Source organism: Lissotriton helveticus, chromosome 1_2 (assembly GCF_964261635.1).
Source record: "Lissotriton helveticus chromosome 1_2, aLisHel1.1, whole genome shotgun sequence".
In the NCBI taxonomy this organism is placed as follows: domain Eukaryota; kingdom Metazoa; phylum Chordata; class Amphibia; order Caudata; family Salamandridae; genus Lissotriton; species Lissotriton helveticus.
In genome coordinates, this window is record NC_136058.1 from 92247147 (window position 1) to 92274831 (window position 27685).

The following is a 27685-nucleotide window of genomic DNA, read 5'->3' on the forward strand; positions in this document are numbered from 1 at the left end:
CGCATGCTATTCAGGGAGCCTATAGAGGATTAGTGGTGAATTAATATGGTGAAATATTAGGTAATTTCAGTGGTGGATATTAGTCTGTTACTTGGAGTGAGAAGGATAGCGGATGGATAAAAGGGGAAGAAAGATTTGCATTCATATAGCACTTGTTACCCCTGATGGGCATTGAAGCGCTTTTCTGGCGAGTAGCACGCCACTCCGGAACCCATAAAGGATTAGTGTTGAAAATTAGTATAGTATAAATATGAAGTAATTTGAGTAGTAGATATGTTATTCCGTTATTTGGGCAGTATATTAGTATAGTTGAAAATGGAATATGGAATTTGAGAAGTGAACATGTTAGGCTGTTAATTTTTATTGAAAAAGGATAGTGGAGGGATAAAAGAGTGAAGAATTTTTTTTTTAAAAGTCAGCAGTAGGAAGAGGCTTTTGTATGAGTAAAAAGGAGTTTGGAGGGAAGGAGTCAGAGGGGAGAGTTTAGAAATGTTTGTTTTAGGGGATCGGTGTAGTAAAAAGAGGTGTCAGATGATGCAAGGGGGGGTAGAGCAGGAGAGAGTCTAGAAAAGGTTATTTTGGCGAGTGGTGTATATTTGGTGTGAGTGTATTGCTCTGTTTGTGTTTGTGGATGGTGTGGGCTGGGTATTGTTAAATGAGAAAAAGGGCAGCATTTCTGGTACTAGTCCCGAACAGTCTCGAACAGGCCCAAACAGGCAACTACCCTTGTCCTCTACACCCTTAACAGGCCTAAACAGGCAACTACCCTTGTCCTCTACACCCTTAGCCTGGACGCCCGGGCTGAGACGCCCTAAGCCTGGCCTTTTTTGTAGCCCTAGTAATCAGGTGAACCCTTCAGCCAATGGGAACCCTAGCCCTAACACTATCCAATCACAACACTAGCCCTAGCATCTAGAACCAATAGGAGACCAGGACCTTGCAGCCAATCTTAACCCTAGTCCAAGCACCCAATCAGTTCCAAAACCCTGATCTCTACGTCCAATAAAGGCCTTAGCCCTACCACTAGTCCCAAACCAAGTCAAAGCAGCCAATGGTACAGGTAGCCCTAGTCCCTACTTCCAATAGAAAGCCTAACCCTACTCTTAGTCCCACAACTGGTTCAACAACCAATCACACTAGAAGCCCTAATCACTACTTCCAATTAAAGCTCTAACCCTAGCCCTAGTCCCACCCTACTCCCAACAACCAATAACATAGGAAGCCCTAGTCCCTACGTCCAATAGAAATCCTAACCCTAGCCCTAGTCCCAACCCTGCCATGATTGATTCACAGACCGAGAAACCAATCAGAACCCTCAAATACCCAACCAATGAGGACATTAACCCTAACCCAATAGAAACACCAGATACAACCACCAATCAGTGTACACATGTGCCAACCACTAGCACACCATATAAGGTCCCAGCAACCTCAGACAAGGTTTGCTGGCCAGGGAGTTGGAAGTTGCTTGCTCCTGTTCAGAATCTCCTAGGAGACAGACAGGCTCAATCCACAACTTTGGACTTCAGCAGGTAAAGGATTCACTAACTCAAAATCTAACAATACTGTTTGAATAAAGCTTTACTCCCCCTGCTGGCCAAAAAACGAAGTGCACAGGCCCCAGTAAATACAGTTTCAACAGCTCACAGAAGCACCCTCTGATGTTGCTGGGGGGGCGGAGGGGGGAGGCTGGGGGGCTGGCCTCACTGGCTTGTGAACACAAAATGGATGCTGGGGGTGCACTGTTTGAGCACACAGGCCTAAGCACAGAGGAAAGTGGTGAGTAGGCAGTGGCAGTGTCTACAGCCACTGTGCTCAGCGCAGGTGCATTTTTAAACGTGTTATAATTTTGCTGCTGAAATTGCATATTTGCACAGGGGCTTTTACGGGATAGCGACTCAGGCTTCCCTTTTAAATCTATTGTGCTGCTTAAATCTCTGCTGCTGTAACTGCTTATTTGCACAGGGGCTACTACGGGATAGCAACTGTGGCTTCCCTTTTAACTTACTGTGCTAAGACTTGCTGGCTTACCTGACTGAACCCGACGCCGGGGGCTGATCTCTTTTTCCCTCCTTCCCGCCCCGGTCCGACGCGGTAACTAGCACCGCTGTGCGGAGGGCGAGGAAGGTCGATACTGCCACTTCCGGTGCGCGGGGGGCCGGTTAGCGGTCTAGTGCTCCTGAGGCACTCACGCTGTGGGGCATAAAAGGCACTGAAGGAGCCGGGTCGCGTGGTGGTGAGTAGGCAGTGGCAGTGTCTACAGCCACTGTGCTCGGCGCTGGTGCATTTTTAAACGTGTTTTAATTTTGCTGCTGAAATTGCATATTTGCACAGGGGCTTTTACGGGATAGCGACTCAGGCTTCCCTTTTAAATCTATTGTGCTGCTTAAATCTCTGCTGCTGTAACTGCTTATTTGTACAGGGGCTACTACGGGATAGTGACTGTGGCTTCCCTTTTAACTTACTGTGCTAAGACTTGCTGGCTTACCTGACTGAACCTGACGCCGGGGGCTGATCTCTTTTTCCCTCCTTCCCGCCCCGGTCCGACGCGGTGACTAGCACCGTTGCGCGGAGGGCGAGGAAGGTCGAGACTGCCACTTCCGGTGCGCGGGGGGCCGGTTAGCGGTCTAGTGCTCCTGAGGCACTCACGCTGTGGGGCATAAAAGGCACTGAAGGAGCCGGGTCGCGTGGTGGTGAGTAGGCAGTGGCAGTGTCTACAGCCACTGTGCTCGGCGCTGGTGCATTTTTAAACGTGTTTTAATTTTGCTGCTGAAATTGCATATTTGCACAGGCGCTTTTACGGGATAGCGACTCAGGCTTCCCTTTTAAATCTATTGTGCTACTTAAATCTCTGCTGCTGTAACTGCTTATTTGCACTGGGGCTACTACGGGATAGCGACTGTGGCTTCCCTTTTAACTTACTGTGCTAAGACTTGCTGGCTTACCTGACTGAACCCGACGCCGGGGGCTGATCTCTTTTTCTCTCCTTCCCGCCCGGTCCGACGCGGTGACTAGCACCGTTGCGCGGAGGGCGAGGAAGGTCGAGACTGCCACTTCCGGTGCGCGGGGGGCCGGTTAGCGGTCTAGTGCTCCTGAGGCACTCACGCTGTGGGGCATAAAAGGCACTGAAGGAGCCGGGTCGCGTGGTGGTGAGTAGGCAGTGGCAGTGTCTACAGCCACTGTGCTCGGCGCTGGTGCATTTTTAAACGTGTTTTAATTTTGCTTCTGAAATTGCATATTTGCACAGGGGCTTTTACGGGATAGCGACTCAGGCTTCCCTTTCAAATCGATTGTGCTGCTTAAATCTCTGCTGCTGTAACTGCTTATTTGCACAGGGGCTACTATGGGATAGCGACTGTGGCTTCCCTTTTAACTTACTGTGCTAAGACTTGCTGGCTTACCTGGCTGAACCCGACGCCGAGGGCTGATCTCTTTTTCCCTCCTTCCCGCCCCGGTCCGACGCGGTGACTAGCAACGTTGCGCGGAGGGCGAGGAAGGTCGAGACTGCCACTTCCGGTGCGCGGGGGGGCCGGTTAGCGGTCTAGTGCTCCTGAGGCACTCACGCTGTGGGGCATAAAAGGCGGATGCCTTTCCGGCAGCGCAGCGGGCGCGACGAAGGCGCGTCGAAGTCGCGCTTAGGTCAAGCCCGTCTGCGCCCGTCCGCGAACGCACGCGGTCCAGGGCCGGACCTTATGCCCTACGGGGGGGGCACTTACAGTGGAGCAGAAGGGAGCTGATGGCTCTCCGCAGTACCACCTCCAGCCCATGTTTACACAGTATGAGAGTAGAGGAGAATACGGGTTGCGAGTACTGCCACTTTTCCTACAACTTGGACAGGGATGTGGGCTGTATGCACCACAACCTGGCCTGCGGTCTGCTAAATGTACGCTCCCTGCGGAAACACAAGCTGGATCTTTACGATCTACTCACTGAGAAGCAGTGGGATCTTGTGTTTCTCACAGAGACCTGGTTAGACAAGTTCTCTACCTCTGATGCTCTGGAGGCGTTACCAGAAGGCTACACAATGCTTAGGCAGGACAGACCTATCGGAAGAGGAGGGGGCATTGCTATTGTAGCCAAGCAACGCCTACGGTGCCACTTAGACTACTCCCCCGTCCTGGACAGCGAGGCGGGTAGCTTTACCATTAAGGTAAATGACGGCTACACGATGAAGGGTCTTTTGATCTACAGACCCCCTGGCCCCATGGCCAGGTTTGGGGAGAGCCTGGTAGAAGGCATTATTGAGGCTGCGCTGCGCAGGGACAAGTTCTTGGTACTGGGGGACCTCAACATGCACCTGGATGACCCCACGGACAAAGCAGCCATGGACTTCCGCCAGGCGTTGGGGGCATTTCAGTTCAATCAGATAGTAAGTGGCCCCACTCACCAACTGGGCCACTTGCTAGACCCCATATTCGTCAACTGGGGGGAAGTAGACGCCCTGACTCCCATTCCCATTCTATGGTCGGATCATCACCTGGTACCTTTTTCCATACGCATCCCGGGGGTTAGATTACCGGAGCCAGCACCACTGTACCACCCTAGGCGGAGATGGGCCACCTTCTCCCAGGCTAAGTTCAGCGCAGCACTTACTAGAGGGGGGAGCCCTGGGGGGGATGATGCAGATACAGCTAATACTAACCTCTGTAAACGCATCACTGAGGCACTTGACTGAACGGCCCCACTCTCCCTTGCAAAATTGGGTGGTCGCACTCAAAAAACAGCCCCGTGGTATAGTGATGAGCTTCGAGTTGCTAAAGCAGCACTGAAGCGGGCTGAAAGGCAGTGGCGAGGGGCTTTCGCCACGGATGCCAAGGTGATTTATCTAATTGAGAGGCGTACCTATCACGGACTAATTAGGAAGTCCAAGGCGGCACACTATGCCACTAGGATTATGGAAGCTGGGAACTCCACGAAGGAACTGTTTTTGCTATATAAAACTCTTTCGGGCGGGATGCCCTCCACTGCCCCAGACGATTGTTCAGTGGAATCCTGTAATAGGATTGCGGACTTCTTTGCCGAAAAAGTAGCCAAAATTTACTTGGCCTTCCCTAGCCATCCTACCGTAGGGTCGGAGTTTGTAGAAACCCCGCGGGAGTGGGGGGTGTAGGAGAGTGGGGTCTGCAATCCTATGGTCACCCCAGATTTTTGCTTTTTGCTTCACTGGTTTACGACTTTCCCTGGCTGTGGGCCTGCTAATCAGACCCACAGCCTAGCTGTTCTCTCTCTAAATTGACAACCATGTACTTTAGGTGCATTTACCAATTGGTACTGGGCCACCTTATCAGTCCCTGTACAGTGTACCTTAGGTACCCAGGGCATAGGTGTACCCAGGGCCTACCAGGGGCGGAAGCATGTATTATGCCACCCCTGGCTGGCCATCTAAAACTGACACAACTGGCTGCACGACAGCTGGGGCAAGGTGGTGTAATCACCCTTTGCTGTAGATATAGTATACCTATATCTAACCCTAAAATGGACACATATCCTCCTATCAGTCCCTCCTATGACAGGCCTTATCAATCCTGAAGGCAGAGTGCTTTGAATTATGAGAGATGGTGCTCTATCATGAGCTGAGCCTGTCTACAGCTTTCGGAACCAAGTCCTTTAGCTGTTTCCATGATAACGCTATACCATATACTCTTAAGTGCATTATCAACCTCGCAGTTAAATGCTAACTCTGGTATAACATTATCAAAACATGTCGAGTAAGGTGTCATACGAATTGGAATACTACCCCCTCGCCAATTCTGGCGACGGGGGTAGCATTCCACCCTTTTAGAGGGACACGACATGTATGTAACTGTGAACCCCGGTTTAAGTTAACTCGAGCCTTGGCATCACAAAATGGATGCTGCCACCACAGACACAAGTCTGACCTCCTGCTGCTGGGAGTCCTTCCAGCGAGGGAGGCTTGGACAAAGGGTTTCCTGCCTTGGGAGGTGCTAGCACCACCCCAGAAGGATTTTGTGTATTGGGTAGGATAGGCCTGAACGGAATGAGACATGCCTGGGGCACACAAGGTGCCCTGTGCATACACCGGTTCAAACCAGTTGCTGGGGCATCCCTGCCCCAGCTCTGGCGGGAAACTAGACAAAGGATAGGGGGTGTAACCACCCCCCTTCCTGGTCCCACCCAGGGGAGGGACCTAGTCAGTAGTGCAGCCCCCTTTAGCAGGATAAAGGTAGGAGCTGGTCCCATTCCAAATTAGATTAATCCTGAACTACTCTACAAGAAGAAACTCTGGACTTCGACGTTCTGCTCCACAGAAGACTGAAGAAATCTCCCTTGTGGGCAAGGAGTGTCCACCCTGCAACTGCAGGCGCCATCAAGCGTCCAGCGGCTTTACTTTGTCGTCTTCCCTCGAGGATCCAGACTTCAGAGCCCGACGAGACCCGGATTCCCAGACCTCTCCGACCTCAACCTACATCTGCAGCACAGCTGAGACCCGTGGGTGCGACGAGACACGTGGGACCGGCCATCTTGAACGAACCTGCACTTCGCTTCCAGCACAACTCCCGAGGTAAACTCGACCAAGTGCTTTGGGGACTGAGAAGCCCCAGCCCCGAGCAGCCCCTGCACCGAAGATCAGCCCTCCAGCATCCACGAGATCTGCGTGGGGCCCTTCTGCTTGTTTGCTGCTCGACGCGTTGTCTGGTCACTTGCCGGCTGGCTAGTGGCCTCCTAGACGAAGAACCTTGAAATCTTCACTGCTGGTCTGGTTGCTCCAGACTGGCCCTTGCTCCCTTCCAAAAGAGGGGCACCCCGGACTCTCCTAGTTCGCACCAGACGCTTTCTCCACTCACCACGTGGGTTGCCTTTGCCAAGGCCTGTTGACGCCGATTCCGGATCCAACACCGCCGACAGCAAGAGCCTGCGTGGGACAGCTCGTGCCTCCATCCTGGTCGTCGAAGACACCTCCTGGTCCACGTGACTGCGTCCACTTTTCACCTGATCGCGATGACGACATCTGGTTCCTTCCTGGTTCCACTCCAGTCACTGGCTAGTGACTTTGAACATTGTCCCCTCTGCTTTCAGGTGTTCAGCTCTACTGATCCACCGTTGGATCCCACCGGACATCTTCCTCCTGGTCGCCTGCAGCATCTTTTCTTGCAGGCTCCATTGACTTCAACGCGAGAACCCGACGCACTTTGACACCTATGCACCCGCAGTCCGTGGGTGAGCTAACGAGAGCATTTCGGTGCTCAAGTGTAGTTTAACTGTCCTAGTGTCCAGTTCCACAGTCGTTTTAGTCCTAACTAGTCAGGATTGTCCGTACTTACCTTTTACTTGAACTGTACTGTCCATAGACGTTGTTACGCATCTCGCGTGTGAGTTCACACTCTGCGCACGCGTTCCGTGGGCCTCCTATTACTTACCTAGAGTTAGTGTAGCATAGTCCCATCGACCCTACAGCCTCTGGACAGCTCCATTTCTTCTATCGACTTTCACATTCCACTTACTTAGTATATGGTTTGTCGTGCCCCTAGGGCACCATTGTAATTTTGTGCAACTTATCGTATTTTTCCTAAGAGATTGTCATGTGCTTAGCCCTCTGATCTCATAAAGAGTTCAGAGGTGTTTGTTATTAATAAATATACTGTTTATTTTCATAACAACCGGTGTGGTGTCCTTTCATCTGGTATTCAAGGGGTTATATTGTGGTAAAACAGCTGGCTTCACATGCGAAAAGAGTTTAGCCTAAGACTGCTTTGTCCATGCTACCATTAGGATAGCTGGTCTATAAGGTTGACTTACAACCAATCACCATAAGGGTTGTTTGGACTGATACAAGGTGATCACTAGAACTAGTGAGCATCATATATCAGGCCAACTTCTCACATTGGTGTGCAGCGGTTGGGATTTGAGCTTGCTGTTGTTTTTACCACGTATAATCTTGAAATATCATTTGAAAGATCACATAAGGTACTATAGGTACATATAACAAGCTTAGAAATACTGTGAGTTCTACTGAACCAGCTGTTGTAGTAGAAAGGGCCTAGCACACCCTGACTACAACTCTTAGCAAGGGATCAGTAGGAAAACCCATAGTGTAGGTAGGTGCATCACTTACACCTCACTAGAAAGCATGTCTACCCATGGAGAGACTTCAGAGACTCCCCTAGTGGTTAGTGACCCTCCACAGGTCCTTTCCAGATATGCAGCTCTCAGTTTCCAGGAGATGAGACAATTGTGTACCTCCAGGAAATTGAAACAGGGTTCTAACCCTACCACTCCTTTTCTGTTAGGTCTCTTAGAGACATATGATGCCGGAAGGGCTGTTGACACAGACCCCTCTAATCCAGATAGGAGCATGCCCCCCTTAGAAAGTACTCGTGGTGATCCAGATCTCCCTGAAACAGAAGATGTAGATGAGGAGGAAGAGGATGAGGAACCCTCTGGGGATGAGGCAGACAAGGGTCCTGTAGTAGTCAGCAGACTAACCAGGGCCAACTTAGACATGCATAGGGAAGGAACTGGAGGACCCCCAGTACTGACCCTTAGCAGGCCTAACTTTTGGGTTAGGAGAGATAGATCTCCTTCTAGGGACTCCAATAGATCTGTGCACTCTCATGCATCTGCTCAGATGAGAATGACTTCCCCTCAGAGGAGAGAGCATGAAGCAAAGATGAAGGAAGCTAATCTGAGGATCCAAAGGGAAGAACTTGCCCTTGCCAAAGAAAAGCTTGCCTTTGCTAGAGAGCAACAGTTGAGTGGGGTAGTCCCCACTGGTGGCAGCAATTTCCCTAGGGATAGAGACAGGAGTTTTGATAATATACACCTGAGTAAAATAGTGCCCTCCTATAAGACAGGAGATGATATCCACAAGTGAATAACTGCTTTGGAGAGAGCCTGCAAAGTACAGCAGGTACCCCAGAGTCAGTGGGCAGCTATATTGTGGCTCTCCTTTGAAGGTAAAGGTAGAGACAAGCTCCTCACTGTTAGAGATGAGGATGCTAATGATTACCAAGTCTTGAAAACTGCACTGATTGATGGGTTTGGCTTAACAACTGAACAGTACAGGTTGATGTTCAGAGACACCCAGAAAACTCAGGCTCAAGATTGGACTGACACTTTGTTGATTGTGCCACTAAGGCTTTGGAAGGCTGGTTACTGGGTAGTAAAGTTAATGATTACACAGGATTGTATAATCTAATTATGAGAGAGCAAATCTTAAATAATTGTCAGAACCAGTTGTTGCATCAGCACTTGATTGACTCAGATCTGACCTCTCCCCAAGAATTGGGAAAGAAGGCAGACAGATGGGTCAGGACAAGGGTCAAGCAGCAGAACCAGAACCAGGGTGGTGGCCAGAAGAGAAAGCAGACCAGAAGGGTAATGAAACTAAGCAAAATGACCAGAAGTCTTCAACAGGGCCCCAACAACCTAAGGAGGGTGGGTCCCAAAATTCCCAAAAGAATAAGAATGATGGTCCTAAGAAACCATGGTGCCAATACTGTAAAAGTAAGACTCACTGGTTTAGTGAGTGCACCAAGAAAGGCCAAACTCCTACCACTACTGTCCCTAAGACACCTGCACCCCCTAGTACAGTTAGTAGTGGTAGTGTACCTCCCAAGGCTATAGTTGGGTTAACCCTGGGAACTGAGGTGGGTTCTGACTTAGTCAGAATTCCTACTCAGGCAGTTCTTGTTTGTACTGGGGACATGGATATGGCCCCTACTTTAATCAATGGAAAAATGGCTCAGGCCTACAGGGACACATGTGCCAGTGTCACTATGGTGACACCAACATTTGTGGACCCTGACCAGATCATGCTAGGTTCAGATTACCTAGTGACCAATGCTAGCAATGTCACTACCAATCACAGTATGGCAATTGTTAATTTCTCCTGGGGAGGGGTAACTGGCCTCAAAAGGGTTGTAGTTAGTTCAGACCTCCCAGTAGATTGTCTTTTGGGCAATGATTTGGAATCCTCACTGTGGTCAGATGTGGAGTACAGGACTCATGTAGAAATGCTAGGTCTTTCCTCACATGTCCTTGCTGTGACTAGGTCACAGGCCAAGAAATGCCCAGCTGAACAAGTGCTGGATCCTGGAAGAATGGACCAGACACTACCCAAGAGAAGGAATGGTAGGGTTAAGTCAGAGCCTTCCCCCCTGCCTCAGGTTGAGGATCAGCCCTCTCAGGAGGCTGACCCAGAGACCCCAGAAGGAACTGTCCTAGAAGAGCTTGAACCTGATCAGGTTGAGTTTCTTGGGACAGGGGGACCTTCCAGGGCAGACTTGAGACAGGCCCAATTAGACTGTTCCTCTCTTGAACCCCTCAGACAGCAGGCTGCTGCTGAGGCTGCAGGGAATGCTACATGTGCCCATAAGGTATATTGGGAAGATGGACTCCTATACTCTGAGGCAAGAGACCCCAAGCCTGGTGCTACCAGGAGGCTGGTCATCCCCTTGTCTCTTAGAGGTTTCCTTCTCACCTTAGCCCATGAGATTCCCCTTGCAGGTCACTTAGGCCAGAACAAGACTTGGGACAGGCTTGCCCCACACTTTCACTGGCCTCATATGTCTGAAGACACCAAAGAGTTTTGTCGCTCATGTGTCACCTGTCATGCCAGTGGCAAATCAGGTGGCACAACAAAGGCCCCCCTTATACCGCTACCTGTGGTGGGGGTATCCTTTGAAAGAGTGGGGATAGACATTGTCGGACCAATGGAACCCCCACCAGCATCTGGGCACAGATTTATACTGGTGGTAGTGGATCATGCCAGCAGGTATCCAGAAGCTATTCCCCTTAGGACCACTACCTCTCCTGTTGTGGCCAGGGCCCTACTTGGAGTTTTCTCCAGAGTGGGGTTTCCTAAGGAGGTTGTCTCTGACAGAGGTGCAAACTTCATGTCAGGATACTTGACTGCAATGTGGAAGGAGTGTGGTGTCAATTATAAATTCACCACCCCCTATCACCCACAATGCAATGGGCTTGTTGAGAGATTCAACAAGACCCTCAAAGGGATGATAAAAGGGTTACCTGAAAAGCTTAGGCGAAGATGGGACATCCTTTTACCCTGCCTCCTGTTTGCTTACAGAGAGGTCCCACAGAAGGGGGTTGGCTACAGTCCTTTTGAGTAAGCATGGGCGGATCTAGCGGATCTCGCGTACGCGAAATTGCGGATTTACGGATTCGCAATCCGCGAAGATACGCGAACTCTAGCGGATTTGCGGATTTTCCCGTTTTTTGTGTTGGCGCGCGTTCGCGACGATTTTGGGACAATTTCGCAATTGCGAACTTACTTTTCGGCACGCAACGGCCGCGACTATGTTGTTTCTACGTCTGGTTTATCATCACAGGTTCACAGCACCCTCTGCTTCACCACTGCCACCCTCTGGGACACCCATGCCACCCTCTGGTACATCCTCACTGCCACCCATTAGGTTTGTTTATCACTATAGTTTATGGGGGGTGAAAAAAGCAAGCACACCTCCCCTACTTCAACTGCCATGAATTAATTGGGGGTTGATTAATGTGTCAGTTATTTAGAAAGTTCCAGTCTGGCTGGCACCTGCTTCCTTCCTTATCTGTAATTTGCTTTCTGTTGCAGTGAATTTTTTTTTCACAGGACCTTTATGGTCTACTTGTAGCTATTCTATGAGCCTGCTGTTTGGGTCATAGCAGGGTCATAGAATAGTTGCAAACTCTGGAGGGGCCCCTCAGGAAGCACTACAGTGAATGTTACAAATGTTAAGTTTGAACTTTTGCACCTGCTCATTGCTTTCAGTTTAGCAAAAAATGTTTTTTCTGCAATTTCGCGCGTTTTTTGGGGCGCGAATCCGTGCGAGATCGATTTCGGGAGCCGCGAATGCTTGCGAATACACTTTTTTTTGCGACGTGTATGTTCGCGGGCTTTTGCGCGTGTTCGCGAGGCGCTTGTAGCTATACGTTTGCCAAGTTACCCTAGCGGTCGTACACGGGCGCGGCCATCTTGTTTGCGTGACGTAATTCCGTTTCCGGCCGCTATGTGTAATCTCGCAAACTGTGCTGCTCGCTAGTACAATTTCGCACGTGCTCGCGAGGAAAATCTCGCGCGAAGTTACCCACGCGGTTGTGAACGGGCGCGGCCATCTTGTTTCTCATTCATTGCTATGGTTCTGGGCATGCTTTCTGTATCCTCTCTGAATCTCTGCCATCCTTTGCTTGTTTGAAGTTTATTTAATCTATTTTACTTATTATCTATCCCTCTATTTTTCTAGCTGTATATTTTTGTGTTTTCTGCTACTTTTAGTTACTTTTAAACTACTTTTTTAAACTCTTTTCTTTTCTTCTTCACTATTCTATTTCTTCTTTATCATTTAAGTTTATTTCTGCCCAGACCATGGTAAAGGGAGCCGGGAAGCACCCTGAGAAGGGGAAGGGTCCCGCACCCCGTGCCCGGCTCCCGTGCGGGCGTTTGAGGGGGGAGCAAGTGGTGCCGCGGGAGACCTTCAGCGCGGAGGAAGTGGCGGCACTCATCTTCCACGTCCAGCGCCGCCTCCCCAAGACGATCTTGGGAGGCGGCAAGATCGCGACTGGCTATGGCATCCGGGAGCGCCGGAAGCGGTGAGAGAAGGTGTGCCGGGCCATGTTTCAGCTCTCTGGGGTCCGGCGCACATATAACCAGGCCACCCACCGCTGGACCGATGTCATGGACCGGGAACGGGACTTGCTGGACGCGCTCGGCGTAGAGGTCCCCGGGCTTGGTGAGTAGTAGTAGCTATTCATCACTACTCTGTTTTATCCGGCTCTGTTATTTGCAAATCTTTGTTCTTTACCAAGAGCAATAATGCTGCCGATTACATTGTAGGTAAATTATATTTCAAAATCTTCTATGCATTTCAGGTGCACTGCTCTCCTTCACAGTAGCCTTGCTTGCTACTATGCTTATTTGTTTTGTACATTGTGTTCATTTCATTGGCCTGAGAAATTATGTATGAGTGTAGTGTAAAGATAAGAACTGCGTAATGCTAGACACTAAGGGTCATATTTTCAATTAACGGCGCATCCCTGCAAAGTAGCAGGGATGCGGCAGTAATTGTGTGCCATGCCACCATCACCACCCATTGGCCCAAAACGTCACAGAAGCCTTACGCATCTGTGCCGTAAAGGCGGCGCATTGCTGGAGTTGCGTGCCAACGATGGCGCAGCTCCAGCAATGCTCTGGGGTACCCTATCTCCCCAATGCTGCATCAAGCCGTACGTCGGCTTCAAACGCGCAGGGTTTGACTCATGCATCATTGTCTTAAAAGTGACTGATTGACATCTTGTAGATTTCCCTCAGCCACTTTTAGGATTCGTCCCTGCGCAGGTACGCCCTCCCTTGCGCCGGAACGCCCCCTGATGGCGCAGGGCTTTACAACGTGATGCATCGCCCATAATTTCTTTTTTTTTAATATATACGCCGCACCAACACCATGGCGAGTCTTTTGTTCTGCCGCAGCGTCACAAAAGTCACGCAACAATGGAGGAAAATGAGCCGCAAGGGACTTCTAAATCAGCCCCAACAGACTGAAGTCCACTCCTTCCTTTAGACACATGGCTATAAGAAGAAATAGTGGTGGTGGTGGGTGGATTGATAGTTTGAGTATTCACTGATCTGCAAGCAGGATGGACTTTGTCTGTCAGTTCGCGTGCTGCGGACTGCTGCCTGCAGTGCCAGGCCTAGGCAAACCTCTTTAGTAGTCTGTTTATTGAGTTACATAGGAACTTTCTAAGTCAACGTTCCGCAAATCAGGCAATACGAATAACGTAGTATACCACATGAGATAGATCCCGTGGAATAGTTGTCTATCTATTTGCTATTTCTCCAAAAAATGTTGTTATTGTTCTTTTGAAATGGTTGATTTGGTTGACAAATCTCATCCATGTTTTGTGGTCTTTCTTTCTTTCATGTTGTACATCAGCTCCCCCCAATGGCAAGAGGACACAGGAGGAGGAGGGTGCTCAGGATGCAGGCCAGGATCGGGCAGGCGAGGGCTCCTTTGCTGGCCCCAGTAAGTTTTAATTGTAATAAAGAGTACCTATTTTTTCCTAGCGTTCCTCATTCGATTTTTTCTAAATCGTCTTTGATCTTCTTGTACACTGGATATAAATTCTTATCCTGGCTCTAATATGACTCCCTGTGGTATTACTAGATTATTCTTATTAGTCTGTCTGTGTAGCTAACTAAGATTGGACATTTGGCAATTCCATTGGACTCCCATTCTATTCAGCAATAGCTCTATGCACTGTCTCCTTACTGACTAGATAGTGTGGCAGAGTCATTCAGCTCTGTAGTCACCGATTATTGATCCCCAATGATCTCTAGATTATCGTACGCAGGACAAGAGAGTACGGAGTCACAGCACAGTCAAGAAGTGTCAGAGGCACTCATGCTTGCAAAAATTCCAAAACCTTTAGCTCATCCACTCTAGTCTGGAGGACCAAAAACCACAGAGTCTATTTAAGTTTAAAAGCTTTATTAAAAGTAAACACATTTATTAAAATCTACTTTGTCATAAAACTATTTAACTGAAAACGGAAAAGTGGTTAGTGCTGACGATTAATTGGACACATTTCTTGTGGTCGAGCCGAGCTCTCACCTGGTTTGAACTTGATCCTGGTCGTGTTCTTAGGAGTCAAGCTTCTGTCTGTTAGGAGAAAAAGTGGTGCGTGTTAAAAATAAAAAGCAAGCATTCATCAGTTGTGCATAAAAGTGCAGCAAGACAACAGCCTTCCCTGGAAAAAGGGACATTTTTACTTTGGAGTAGACAGTCACAAATTATTACATTGTATTGAGTTTTTTTAACATTTCTCCTAGACCAAATATTATATAGTAGTGAGTGGTGTATTCTAACATTCTTAAATGTACTTTGTAGGTGTAACATCTGGTGACGGGGCCAGCGCGGAGGTGGCTGTGTTGGGCGAGGACTCGGAGGACTCTGGGGAGGAGGCGGTGCAAGAGCCGGCGGACGGTCCTGTGGGGGTTCAAACGGTGGTGGCGGAAACAGGTAAGCTATATATTCCTTACTTATTGAGATTGAAGACTGCATAGTGTGCTTTCTGCACGGGTGTATTACAAATCAACCAGGTAGTAGCCTCCTCGAAATGTACTTCGACTTAGCTGTGAAGTTTTTGGTGAGAAGAATCCCAATAAGTTCTTAGACGAACGTGATGGATGGGATGAACGAAAAGCGAAAGAAGGGTGTAAGTAAGTGGGACACGAAATTGTATGATGGCTGGCAAAGAAGAACGATATGTGTTTGCTTGGCCCCCGAGGTGGCTTGGAAGGAAAGAATATGGTATGGTGCATGGCTGGGTCAATGATGAAGCAAGGATGGGTGGAAGGACAGCAGCCTGGGTGGGTGAAACAGAAACTGTATGTGTGCGTATACTTTGACTGAATGGATGCCTGGAGCATGGTATTCTCTGACTCTTAGATAGCACATGTGTATCTAGAGAGAGTAGATGGTCGCCAGATGTACTAAGTGTTACCTTGAAGAGCATGTACCACCGCACCCGCACGTCCGTTCCAGTGCAGGGAAGGAAAGGAAAAGGAATTGTAAATGTGTCCAATACTACCATGAATAGTAGCAGTACTTTGTATTGCGTCTGCAATCACAGCATATATCTGGTTATTACGGTGGACACTCCGTACCTCTCTTAATAACTTTAGTTTGCTTGTAGTACGTCATTCATGTGTGGGTGTATCACTGTTCACTCAATATTAAGCAAAGCACCTAAAGTCATCCCATATGTCATCAAATACGTCCCATGTGAAGTGATAGATAATCAAATTAGTTAGCTTCTTCATTGTCCTTTTCTAGTACTCATTTGCACTGTAGGGTGAAAGGTAAATTAATTAAGCAGTAGCCCTTGTAACAGAGTATTCTCAGTGCCACCCGTAATAGAAAAGTAATAGCTTCACCACCTGCATGTACTGGACCGGTACAGTAACGCAAGTCTGTCTCACTCATCATGGTGTGCAACTTTTTTTCTCGGGTGCAAGTTCACTGTGCTGTCCATGTCATTCTGCCGGCTTGCCTAAGATAACGTACCAATTTTCCTAAACAAGAGAGAAGAAGAAGAATAAGACTGGTGTACTGTCATAGTCGACTGTAATGGAAGTCCATAGTGGTCGTAGAATTTGTTCATTAAAGTATCACTAATGTTAGAGCAAGGATGCAGGAGTGGGAGGTTACATAGATACTGTCCTCAATAGTTATGTACTGTGCTTTCAATTTGCTACTTGTACTGTGACCCAACTTTCGGCTCAATCACTTTGTGTTATTAATGCTAAGGAGCATTGGTTACAGACTATGTCTTTCTTTCTTCATATAGTTGCTCCTTCCAAATCAACAACACGGAGGGAGAAGGCTAGAATGGCCCGGCAACGGAGGCTGGAGGCCACTGTCGCCGAATATCGGCGGCTGGTGGCCCTGGAGGAGGAGGAGGACACGCAGTCGAGCGGTGCAACAACAACATCCTCGGCTGGGACCGCTGCATCCTCCTCCAGGTCCCGCAGTGCTCCAGCGGGACCGAGCCGGCTAACAAAGCCAACCGCCACCGCCAAGCAACAGAAAAACCAGCTGCCCCCCACAGGAGCTGCAAGGAACGCCAACGCCACCTACGAGTCCGAATGTCCAACCTGGAGCAGGAGGTCCAGAAGTATAAGAACTTGGTGAAGGGCCTCCGCTCCGAGCTTGCCACCCTCCGCAAGGAGTATGATGCCCATGCGGCAAAATGCACCAGCACCAGCACCCTCCAGTAGTGGAGTGTCCCTTGCCCTTTTTTTATAGACTTTTGGGGGGTGGGATTTGGGAGTTGGGATCGTTTTGGGACGTTTCAAAGACAATCGTTGGGGTTAGGGTGGGTCTTGAGGGAGATTATTTTGTTAGGGCTACATAAATATACATTTTTAAACTTTATCTGACCATACCTGTTTTTTACTGCTTTTCAGTCTGGTGGGTGGGGGACGGGGGTGTAACAGTAACTTTGTTTTCCTGAACAGTCGTAGGACTTTAGTAGTACAACCGTCAATCTCTTGTCTACTCCGAAATAATACTCCATTATACTACCTCCCACCAAACGCTTATCTTACCTGTAATTAGTGTTAGAAATTAGGGCTAGGCCCAGGGCTGGCTCCACGTGAAATGGGGATTAACGTTGTCAATCCTGGGCGGGTGACATTTCCTCATTGCGGTGGTACTAGTGGTGTGACACAGTGGCAGTTGCATGCCTATGGAAAAAAAGAAAACGAAACCTTGTTTGTCCTTACTGTAGCATTACAACGGTTACGGTACGATCGAGAATATAGCAGGTGACAGTACACTAGAACAGTGCCATAATGTAGCCTAACAAATGGTAAAGTATTTGCTTGCAAGTATAAGTAACTAGTACTTGCGTTGAATTTATTTGACATTGGCTACTACTACTAGAAGATATAGTACTGAAGCTGAGTAAGTCTAGAAGATATCCTCGTATTCCTTCACCAGCCTGTTGCTATGACCTTATCCTCCCCAGCAAGTGTGTGGAATTATTGATGTCATTTTAGTCAGACATCAAGCAAAACAACACAGCCCGGGGGAAGAGGGTTAGGGTTTGTAAAATGGATGGGAATGGGGGTTTCTTTTTGGGTAGGTTTTGTTGAGAGAAGAAAAAAAAAGCAGAGCATGGACAAACAATAATTGAAGATAAAGACAATCTTTGGTTACAAACTAAAGCTAAGCACATGCAGTCACACTCATAGAATAAAACAATGGATACTGTATCTGTATTGCGTATGTTGTTGGAGTTGTCCTGTTGAATTTGGTAAGTAAGTTGCATGCAGCAAACAATTCCTCTTATTGGCGGCACTCCTCCATTCCAGCTGACGCTTCGTCCATCAATGTTGGTGACCACTGACAGAAGACACCCTGTCCACTGCCTGCCTGGCGGATGTTGACTGAAACCCGGCCTGTAATTATTGAACGGAAAACAGGAAGTGCTATTACAATACCACTGATAAATAAATAAAAGGTATGTACGCTGTGTGGTTCAAAAAGTGACACTTTGATTTCTAATAGACAGTACAATATTTTTGAAATTGCGTGCTCTGTCTGAGTCACCTTTTTAAGGATAAATAAGTATGGCCAAAATATTATAGCGGATCTTTCCCCTCAAGGTAGGTGTACTGTAAACTGTGTTTTAGAACAAAATTTGACCTTCCCAGCAATGCTCCCACCAAGACCCTTACTAAAGCCAGTCGCAAAAATGTAGAAGAACCCCAATCAGATCTCCAAAAACGATGCCTAGCAGAAAAATGGTTACAAAACGTACTTTGAAAGTAACAGTAGGCCCAAATACAGACCGTGCATTGTATTCAAACCACTTGCAAGCAAGCAAAAGTATCCATAGCCAGCATCGCTCCAACAGTGCTCTACAACACCAGAACTGCGTTGCAATAGAACCCCCCGAAACACATGCAATCCTGCTGCTAGGGCTAACCCTAACGAACCCTAACTTACAAAAAGTGCCAAAACTGGTGTTTCCTTATGGATTTTGTCCAAAACACTTCTATCCGGTATTAGACCTTCCCAGGAATGCCCCAGGCAAGACCCGCCAACCCACCCGGAAAAAACCACCCGACAACACCCCCAAACAGCGAAAAAGCTAAATCTCATACTTACAATATCTCTCGGCCTTCGGTCCAAACGCGGCGCTGTGCAGCTAGGTCATCATCATCATCAATCATCATAACTCCTGTTTCCCACCACGGATTTCCTGAAAAGCAAATGCAATCAAGATTAGATTGTCGCAGCAGTGCTTCGACAGAGACCCCGGCCGCAACCCACCCACGAACAGCAGGAAGCCCCCCAAAACGCTACATTGAGCAAGATGACAGAAGAAATAGCAAAAAAAAGGCTGTTCCTTAAGGATTTTGTCCAAAACACTTCTATCCGGTATTAGACCTTCCCAGGAATGCCCCAGGCAAGACCCGCCAACCCACCCGTAAAAAACCACCCGACAACACCCCCAAACAGCGAAAAAGCTAAATCTCATACTTACAATATCTCTCGGCCTTCGGTCCAATCGCGGCGCTGTGCAGCTAGGTCATCATCATCAATCATCATAACTCCTGTTTTCCACCACGGATTTCCTGAAAAGCAAATGCAATCAAGATTAGATTGTCGCAGCAGTGCTTCGACAGAGACCCCGGCCGCAACCCACCCACGAACAGCAGGAAGCCCCCCAAAACGCTACATTGAGCAAGATGACAGAAGAAATAGCAAAAAAAAGGCTGTTCCTTAAGGATTTTGTCCAAAACACTTCTATCCGGTATTAGACCTTCCCAGGAATGCCCCAGGCAAGACCCGCCAACCCACCCGGAAAAAACCACCCGACAACACCCCCAAACAGCGAAAAAGCTAAATCTCATACTTACAATATCTCTCGGCCTTCGGTCCAATCGCGGCGCTGTGCAGGTAGGTCATCATCATCAATCATCATAACTCCTGTTTTCCACCACGGATTTCCTGAAAAGCAAATGCAATCAAGATTAGACTGTCGCAGCAGTGCTCCCAGACACCAAAAATCACCCACAAACACCCGGAACCCCGCCAAAGAGCACCCCAAAGGCAAGCAAGTCAGCAAAAACGGCAAGAAATTTCCACCTCATATTTGGTCCAAAACACTTTTGTCCATTATTAGAGCTTCACAGCAATGGGCCCAAATCCGTCAACTCACCCGCAAAGAAGTACAACACCCCCACAAGTGCTGAGTCTTTCTTCATTGGGCGTAATCCAGCACTCTGCTTTGAGGGAAATCGCAGTCTGGAGGAGGAGGATAGAGGAGCATGTTCTTCAGAACTTGTGAACCTGAGGAATGTAGACTGCGGCACCTTCAAATCAATAAGCAAACAAGTGAAGACAGTTCTGCTGATGGTCTTGTTTTTGGGATTAGGTGATTAAAGTTTGAATTAAATTAACTGTGCAAACCAAAGAAAGAGAGACAAACAGGAATAAAAGTGAATAAGGACGAAAAAGAAAGTTCTTGATTCATTGTCTCATTTTCAGGGCTCGGTGTCAGGGAATAAGAAGAAGATTTCGTCATCATACTCTGCGAATTCAGGCAGGATGAGGTCAGTGCCACCGAACAGAGAACAAATCCCCTCATCTACGTTGCCGTCCTCCTCGTCTTCATGCGGCGTGCTTTCTCGTACTTTGTAATCTGGTGGTATGAGGTGCTGATTCATCTTGATCATTGTCAGCCGCTCCACATTTTTGGGCGAGAGGCGGCTCCGTTTGGGAGTTACAATGCCACCAGCAGCACTGAAAACACGTTCAGAAGACACACTTGCGAGTGGGCAAGACAAATAGTTTATAGCCAGGTTGGAGAGCTGTGGCCACAATTGTTTTTTGCCATGCCAATACTGCAATGGCTCATCATTAAGAAAGACCTCTGTTGAGTCATTCATATAGTCCTGCACCATCGACTCAAGGTCATCAACGGTTCCTCCACTTTGCTTACTTTTTGCTGTGCCTTTGACATTTTTTCGAGAACCATACCCAAGCAAACTTAGCCAATCCTCTACAACAGCCACTGATACTGTAGTGTGTGGTGCAGATGATCCAGTTGCCTTTAACGGCTGAGAGGTCACTTGTGCCCCAGCCACAGGTGCAGAAGTGGATTCTTGTGACTGGGGATGGCCTGCTGATGCTGATGTACTGTCTTCTCCTTCAATAACCTGCCGTTCTTTTTCAAACCTCTTGGCTGACAAGGCTAACCAATTTTTGTACTTTTGAACATCTGCATCAGCAAAAGGAAAGAATGCTTCGCCTGCCAGTGCCTTTTTGTAGCGTGGATCCAGAATAGTAGCACAAATGTAATGCTGTTCTGCCTTGATGTTTTTAAGACGTTCATCACCACGTAGGCGCTCTAATAATTTCTCAGACAAAATAAAATGGTCTTTTTTTTTTCATCTTTTTCAAACTCAGAAGACACCGCCATCAGTTGGTGCTCCAGCATGCACAACAATGGGATAGCTTTTCCCAAATTACAGTCCTCCTGGCTGACTGCACGCGTGAAGAACTCAAAAGGACGAAGCATGTCTGTCAGGCTTTTAACTATGTCCCATTGCGCCGCACCCAACCGCATGTCCTCCTTCTGAGATGTACCCTCTGTGAAGAAATAGTGATCGAGTACCGTATACTGCTCATACAGACGCTCAAGCATGTAGAAGGTTGAGTTCCAACGTGTTGCCACCTCCTGGATGAGTGCTTTCACTGGCATTTGACGTTCAAGTAGCAGTCTCCTCAGATGCTTCCGGGCCTTAAAAGAATGGCTGAAATGGTTGCACATTTTGCGGCAGGTGGCCATTACCTCGAACGCTGGACTGTGTTTATCACTCAAGAATTTTTGAACTACCAGGTTGATACAGTGCGCCAAACACGGCACTCTAAAATAGTCACCCTGAAACATGGCCTTAACTACATTGGCGCCATTATCCGTGGAAACATAACCAATCATGCGTTTTTGGGGGGATAGCATTTTCAAGACCTTTTTGTTAAACTCTTCCAAAAGGTTTTCTGCTGTGTGACTTTTCTCCAAGCCAAACATGGCTAGTGTTGCATGTTTCCGAGCAGCTTTAAAAACTTGGTCCGGGTCAACACCTGCGTTTAGCTTTGCTTTAACACCTGAAAAAGAGACCCAGTGTGCAGTGATGCACATGTAATCAGCGCCTGCGCCACTGGTCCACATGTCTGTTGTCAGATGTATTGTGTGAACAGCACTCTTCAGCAAAGCTGCCCCAATCGCCTCCAGCACATCTTCATGTAGTGCTGGAACCGCAACTCTGGCAAAATAGAACCGGCTAGGAACCTTCCATTTAGGGCAGAGCGTTGCCACTAATTCTAGAAAACCTACCGCTTCTACAAAAGAAAAAGGGAGAAGGTCCACAGCTAGCATTTTAGCCAGCTTAGTGTTATACAGACGCGTCAGTGGGTGGTTGCGTTCATATGGCACGTCTGAAGTAAGCATTGTTCTAATGTTGCCCTGGACCAAGCATTTACGGGCTGATAATGACTTCGTTGACCCAATTTTGCTCGCTGGTGAACTTTTGTGCGTTGGTGTCTCAGTCGCTCCAACACTCTTAATGTGCCTCACATTGGGTGTGCTGCTGACAGGGGTACTGGGTGTAAGGGAAGTGTTTGACACGTCTTCTTCCTCCTCGTCATCATCAGATGAAACATCAACGTTTCCTTGAATTCGGCCTTTCTTGATCGCATCTAGGTGCACAAACCATTTGACAGTGTGCTGTCTCCTAAGATGACCTCTCTGGCCTCCGGTACCATAGTTGGTACCTGGCTTACCACGACTAACTGCTTGCTTACAAATGGTACAAATGGCAAACTTTGGATTTTTTGGACAAACAGTAAAGAAGTCCCAAACTGGGGACTTGAAGTGTCTGTGGGACATGGAGGAGGCGGCGCCGGCGATACTGGTGGTGGTGGTCATGAAGCTAATGCCAGATGAAGTGGAGGATCTGGATTGCCCAACTTTTGTACGTTTTGCACTTTCACCGCCACTAATTAAGGTCGAGGTTGACGGAGGTCTCTTCTTGCCAGAAAGAAATATGGAAGCGGGACGAGTTGGTGTACTACTTAACTCCAATGATTGTGGTGTTTCCACTGCCTCCTCATCGACAACATCATCATCATCATCACGCTCAGCAGCTCTTCGGGCTAGGGTCAAAATGTCTGTTTGCTGCATGCCCGCTGGGGCTGCAGTGACCTTTATGATGACTGGGTCGTCGTTGGCAGAGTCTTCATCAGCAGCAGTATCCGCCACTTCTTGTTGAGCCTCATCACACTCCATAACTCTGAGACTTTGGACGAGCTTCCTTTTACGCTTAACTACCTTTGTCGGATCATGGTGTGCCTCACTCTCAGACGGCTGTGGTGCTGGTTCCCAAGTTTGATCCGTATCATCAGAAGGAGGTGTGCTTGAAGAAGATGTAGACACCACCCTTGATCTCTTCCTTGCTAGGGGTGTGGAAGACAATGAAGGATCATCAGGAGGAGTGGCTTCCTCAAATGATACCTCGCCTTGATTGTCGATTTCCTGATGTGCCCCTACTTCGGGAGGAACAACTATTGTGGCCACTTGTGACCCTCCATGCACCTCTGCTTGCGCATCTCCTTGCGCTGCCTCTCCTTCCACATGTACTTGGGCTTGTACTTGCACATGTGATTGTTGTTGCGGCTGTGGTTGTTCAACACTCGTCAGATGAGCTACAACAACCTGTGTTGATTGAGGGACATTGCTGCTGCTTTCTTGCGATGAGCCAACATCACTGGTCGATGGTGATTGAAGAACTATACTGGCTGCCTCTGCAGCACTCAAGGGCTTGGACTTAAGTTGGAGTGGTGGTGGTGGTGGCACTGAGCCCAATGGAGCGGGGGTGCTGCTGCCAGCTTGGTCCCCAGCAGATCCCGCTGCAGGCATACTTTTTTTTTTACTCCCAAAAAAAGGGGCGGGCGGCACACCAGTGTCCTTGGTAACTTGCTTCTTCTGCTCCTTACTGGCACCTTTCTTGCTAGAGGAGCTACGGGTTACTTTTTTTGGGGCCATCTTCTTCAGAGCAGGTCAGCAGGCAGCAGTTGCACGAGTTGCAGAGGGTTCTGTGTCCAGACGTGACGTCGCGTGACGTTATGCTGCACACACACACCGCTGCAGGACTTCTTCCTGGCACTGGTGGTTCTCTTGAGTCTTCTTGTGCACCTAAAAGCAATGGAAGACAGAGTAACATCAGTTCAGTTATACACCCCCAAAAATGGACAAAACACAGAAAAATGAGCACAATCCCATGCCATCCATGATGTTTACATTGAAGACACCCCACAGAAAGACTAGGGACATGCAAGTATGCAACACTCACTACCCCTGGGCATAATGGATGAAAAGTAGGCAAAATAAGTGCATGCCTCAGACACTGCCTCTCTTCAAAATGGCCCCTTACACCCCAAGCACATGTTGCCTGTACCAGCCAGCACTCAAGATGGCCACCACCACCACCCACATGGCCAGTCCACATCAACAGTACACCCCCCAAAAACAGAAAAACAGCCAGAAATCACCACAATCCAATGCCATCCATGATGTTTACATTAAAGAGAGTGAGACCAGACCACACCACAGGCACACTCAGTCCATGCACCACTACCCCTGGGCAAAAGGCCACACCAGCAGCCCCCAAAAAACGACAAAAAACAATAAAATAAGCACAATCCCAGCCCATCCATGGCCTCAATTATGTTTACATTCAAGAAGACACCCCTCAGAAACACTAGGCCCATGCAACACTCACTACCCCTGGGCATAATGGATGAAAAGTAGGCAAAATAAGTGCAGGCCTCAGACACTGCCTCTCCTCAAAATGGCCCCTTACACCCCAAGCACATGTTGCCTGTACCAGCCAGCACTCAAGATGGCCACCACCACCACCCACATGGCCAGTCCACATCAACAGTACACCCCCAAAAAACAGAAAAACAGCCAGAAATCACCACAATCCAATGCCATCCATGATGTTTACATTAAAGAGAGTGAGACCAGACCACACCACAGGCACACTCAGTCCATGCACCACCACCCCTGGGCAAAAGGCCACACCAGCAGCCCCCAAAAAACGACAAAAAACAATAAAATAAGCACAATCCCAGCCCATCCATGGCCTCAATTATGTTTACATTCAAGAAGACACCCCTCAGAAACACTAGGCCCATGCAACACTCACTACCCCTGGGCATAATGGATGAAAAGTAGGCAAAATAAGTGCAGGCCTCAGACACTGCCTCTCCTCAAAATGGCCCCTTACACCCCAAGCACATGTTGCCTGTACCAGCCAGCACTCAAGATGGCCACCACCACCACCCACATGGCCAGTCCACATCAACAGTACACCCCCAAAAAACAGAAAAACAGCCAGAAATCACCACAATCCAATGCCATCCATGATGTTTACATTAAAGAGAGTGAGACCACACCACAGGCACACTCAGTCCATGCACCACCACCCCTGGGCAAAAGGCCACACCAGCAGCCCCCAAAAAATGACAAAAAACAATAAAATGAGCACAATCCCAGCCCATCCATGGCCTCAATTATGTTTAAATTCAAGAAGACACCCCACAGAAAGACTAGGCCCATGCAACACTCACCACCCCTGGGCAAAGGGCCCCACCAGCAGGCCCAAAAAAACGACAAAAAACAATCAAATCAGCACAATCCCAGCCCATCCATGGCCTCAATGGTGTTTAAATTCAAGAAGACACCCCTCAGAAACACTAGGCCCATGCAACACTCACTACCCCTGGGCATAAAGGATGAAAAGTAGGCAAAATAAGTGCAGGCCTCAGACACTGCCTCTCCTCAAAATGGCCCCTTACACCCCAAGCACATGTTGCCTGGACCAGCCAGCACTCAAGATGGCCACCACCACCACCCACATGGCCAGTCCACATCAACAGTACACCCCCAAAAAACAGAAAAACAGCCAGAAATCACCACAATCCAATGCCATCCATGATGTTTACATTAAAGAGAGTGAGACCACACCACAGGCACACTCAGTCCATGCACCACCACCCCTGGGCAAAAGGCCACACCAGCAGCCCCCAAAAAACGACAAAAAACAATAAAATAAGCACAATCCCAGCCCATCCATGGCCTCAATTATGTTTAAATTCAAGAAGACACCCCACAGAAAGACTAGGCCCATGCAACACTCACCACCCCTGGGCAAAGGGCCCCACCAGCAGGCCCAAAAAAACGACAAAAATCATCACAATCCCAGCCCATCCATGGCCTCAATGGTGTTTAAATTCAACAAAACAGTTGTATCATGCACCCCTAACCAACCCTGGTCCTACTGGATACTGTGGCTACCCACAATATAATTTATTTAATGTTCTGAAAAAGTTCCAAAATTTTACTTGCAGCAACTGTAATGCCCCAAACAAACTTACTTGTGAAAGTTGATTTCTAATCCAAAAGTGATCCAAAGACAGTCAAAAAGGCCTCAAATCCAAATATCCAGCAGCACCCACAAAAAGTAATCCTTCCAGCTCCAGATCCAAATGAAAGTGACCAGGAGATGGACAAAGCACTGGGAGGAGCCTGCTGGACAGGAACAGGAAGTTGGAGACTGTGGGGCACCTCCTTCCTCCCCCCCCCCAAAAATGGACTCCTTGCAAAAAAAAAGGCCATGCAAATGTCAATCTGAGGAGTGATTCTGATAAAAATCATAATTTTCTGAAGGTTTATCCTGTTTGCTGGTGATTTTCTTGTGCAGAATTGCAAAAGCTCTATTTCGCGAGTGCGAGATTGTTCCTTTCCGCCGCAACTACGTGTTCGCAATTGCGAACTCTCGCGAGGTGTGCTGTGCAAGGTAGCAAGCCGCGATTACGTATTCGCGGGCGCCAAACTCCCGCGGGATCACGCAGCAAGATCCAAAATGGCGCGTCACTCGCAAAGAAAAACAACTCGGCAAACGCTAAATGACGGAAAGTGAACGCCGTGCACCACGCCGCGCGCCGCAACCAAGCAAAAAATCCGCCGCGAGCGGATTCACGGATTTTCTACAAATTCGCGAGAGTTCGCGGATTGCGAATTTGCCGAAAATCCGAAAAATCCGCGATCGGAGCGGATTTTACGCCCATGCTTACTTTTGAGCTTCTGTTTGGGCACCCTGTAAGAGGACCCCTATGTCTGGTGAAGGAAGGATGGGAGTTACCTCTCAAAAAGCCTAAACTTGACATAGTGGACTATGTACTTGGTCTCCGCTCCAGGATGGCAGAGTACATGGCGAAGGCATCTAAAAACCTTGAGGCCAGCCAAGAACTTCAAAAAGCTTGGCATGACCAAAAGGATGTCCTAACTGTGTATCATGCAGGACAGAAGGTGTGGGTGTTGGAGCCAGTGGCCCCAGCAGCTCTCCAAGACAAATGGTCTGGACCCCATCCCATCATTGAGCAAAAGGGAGAGGTCACCTACTTGGTGGACATGGGAACTCCCAGGAGCCCCCACAGGGTGCTTCATGTAAATAGGCTCAAGGCATTTGTCAACAGGGAGGACATGGGCTTGCTCATGGCCACGGATGAGGGGCAGGAGGAAGAGAGTGACCCTCTCCCAGACCTGCTCACTCAGAACCCTGATGATGGATCAGTAGATGGTGTAGTCTTTTCTGACAGCCTCTCTGAGCATCAACAAGAGGATTGTAAACAGGTTCTTCAATCCTTCAGGCAAATGTTCTCACTGACCCCCAGTCAGACAAACTGGTGCACCCATGAGGTGAACACTGGTGACAGTCTGCCTGTCAAGAGTAAAATCTACAGGCAACCTGACCACGTCAGGGACTGCATTAAGAAAGAAGTTCAAAAGATGTTGGAATTGGTAGTCATTGAACCCTCAGAGAGCCCTTGGGCTAGTCCTGTAGTTCTAGTGCCTAAACCTCACACCCAGGATGGTAAGAGAGAGATGAGGTTTTGTGTAGACTACAGGGGTCTCAATGCTGTCACTAAGACAGATGCCCATCCAATACCTAGGGCAGATGAACTGATAGATAAGTTGGCTTCTGCAACTTTCTTAAGTACATTTGACCTAACAGCTGGTTATTGGCAGATCAGGTTAGCTGAGGATGCCAAGGACAAAACAGCATTTTCTACCCCAGGAGGTC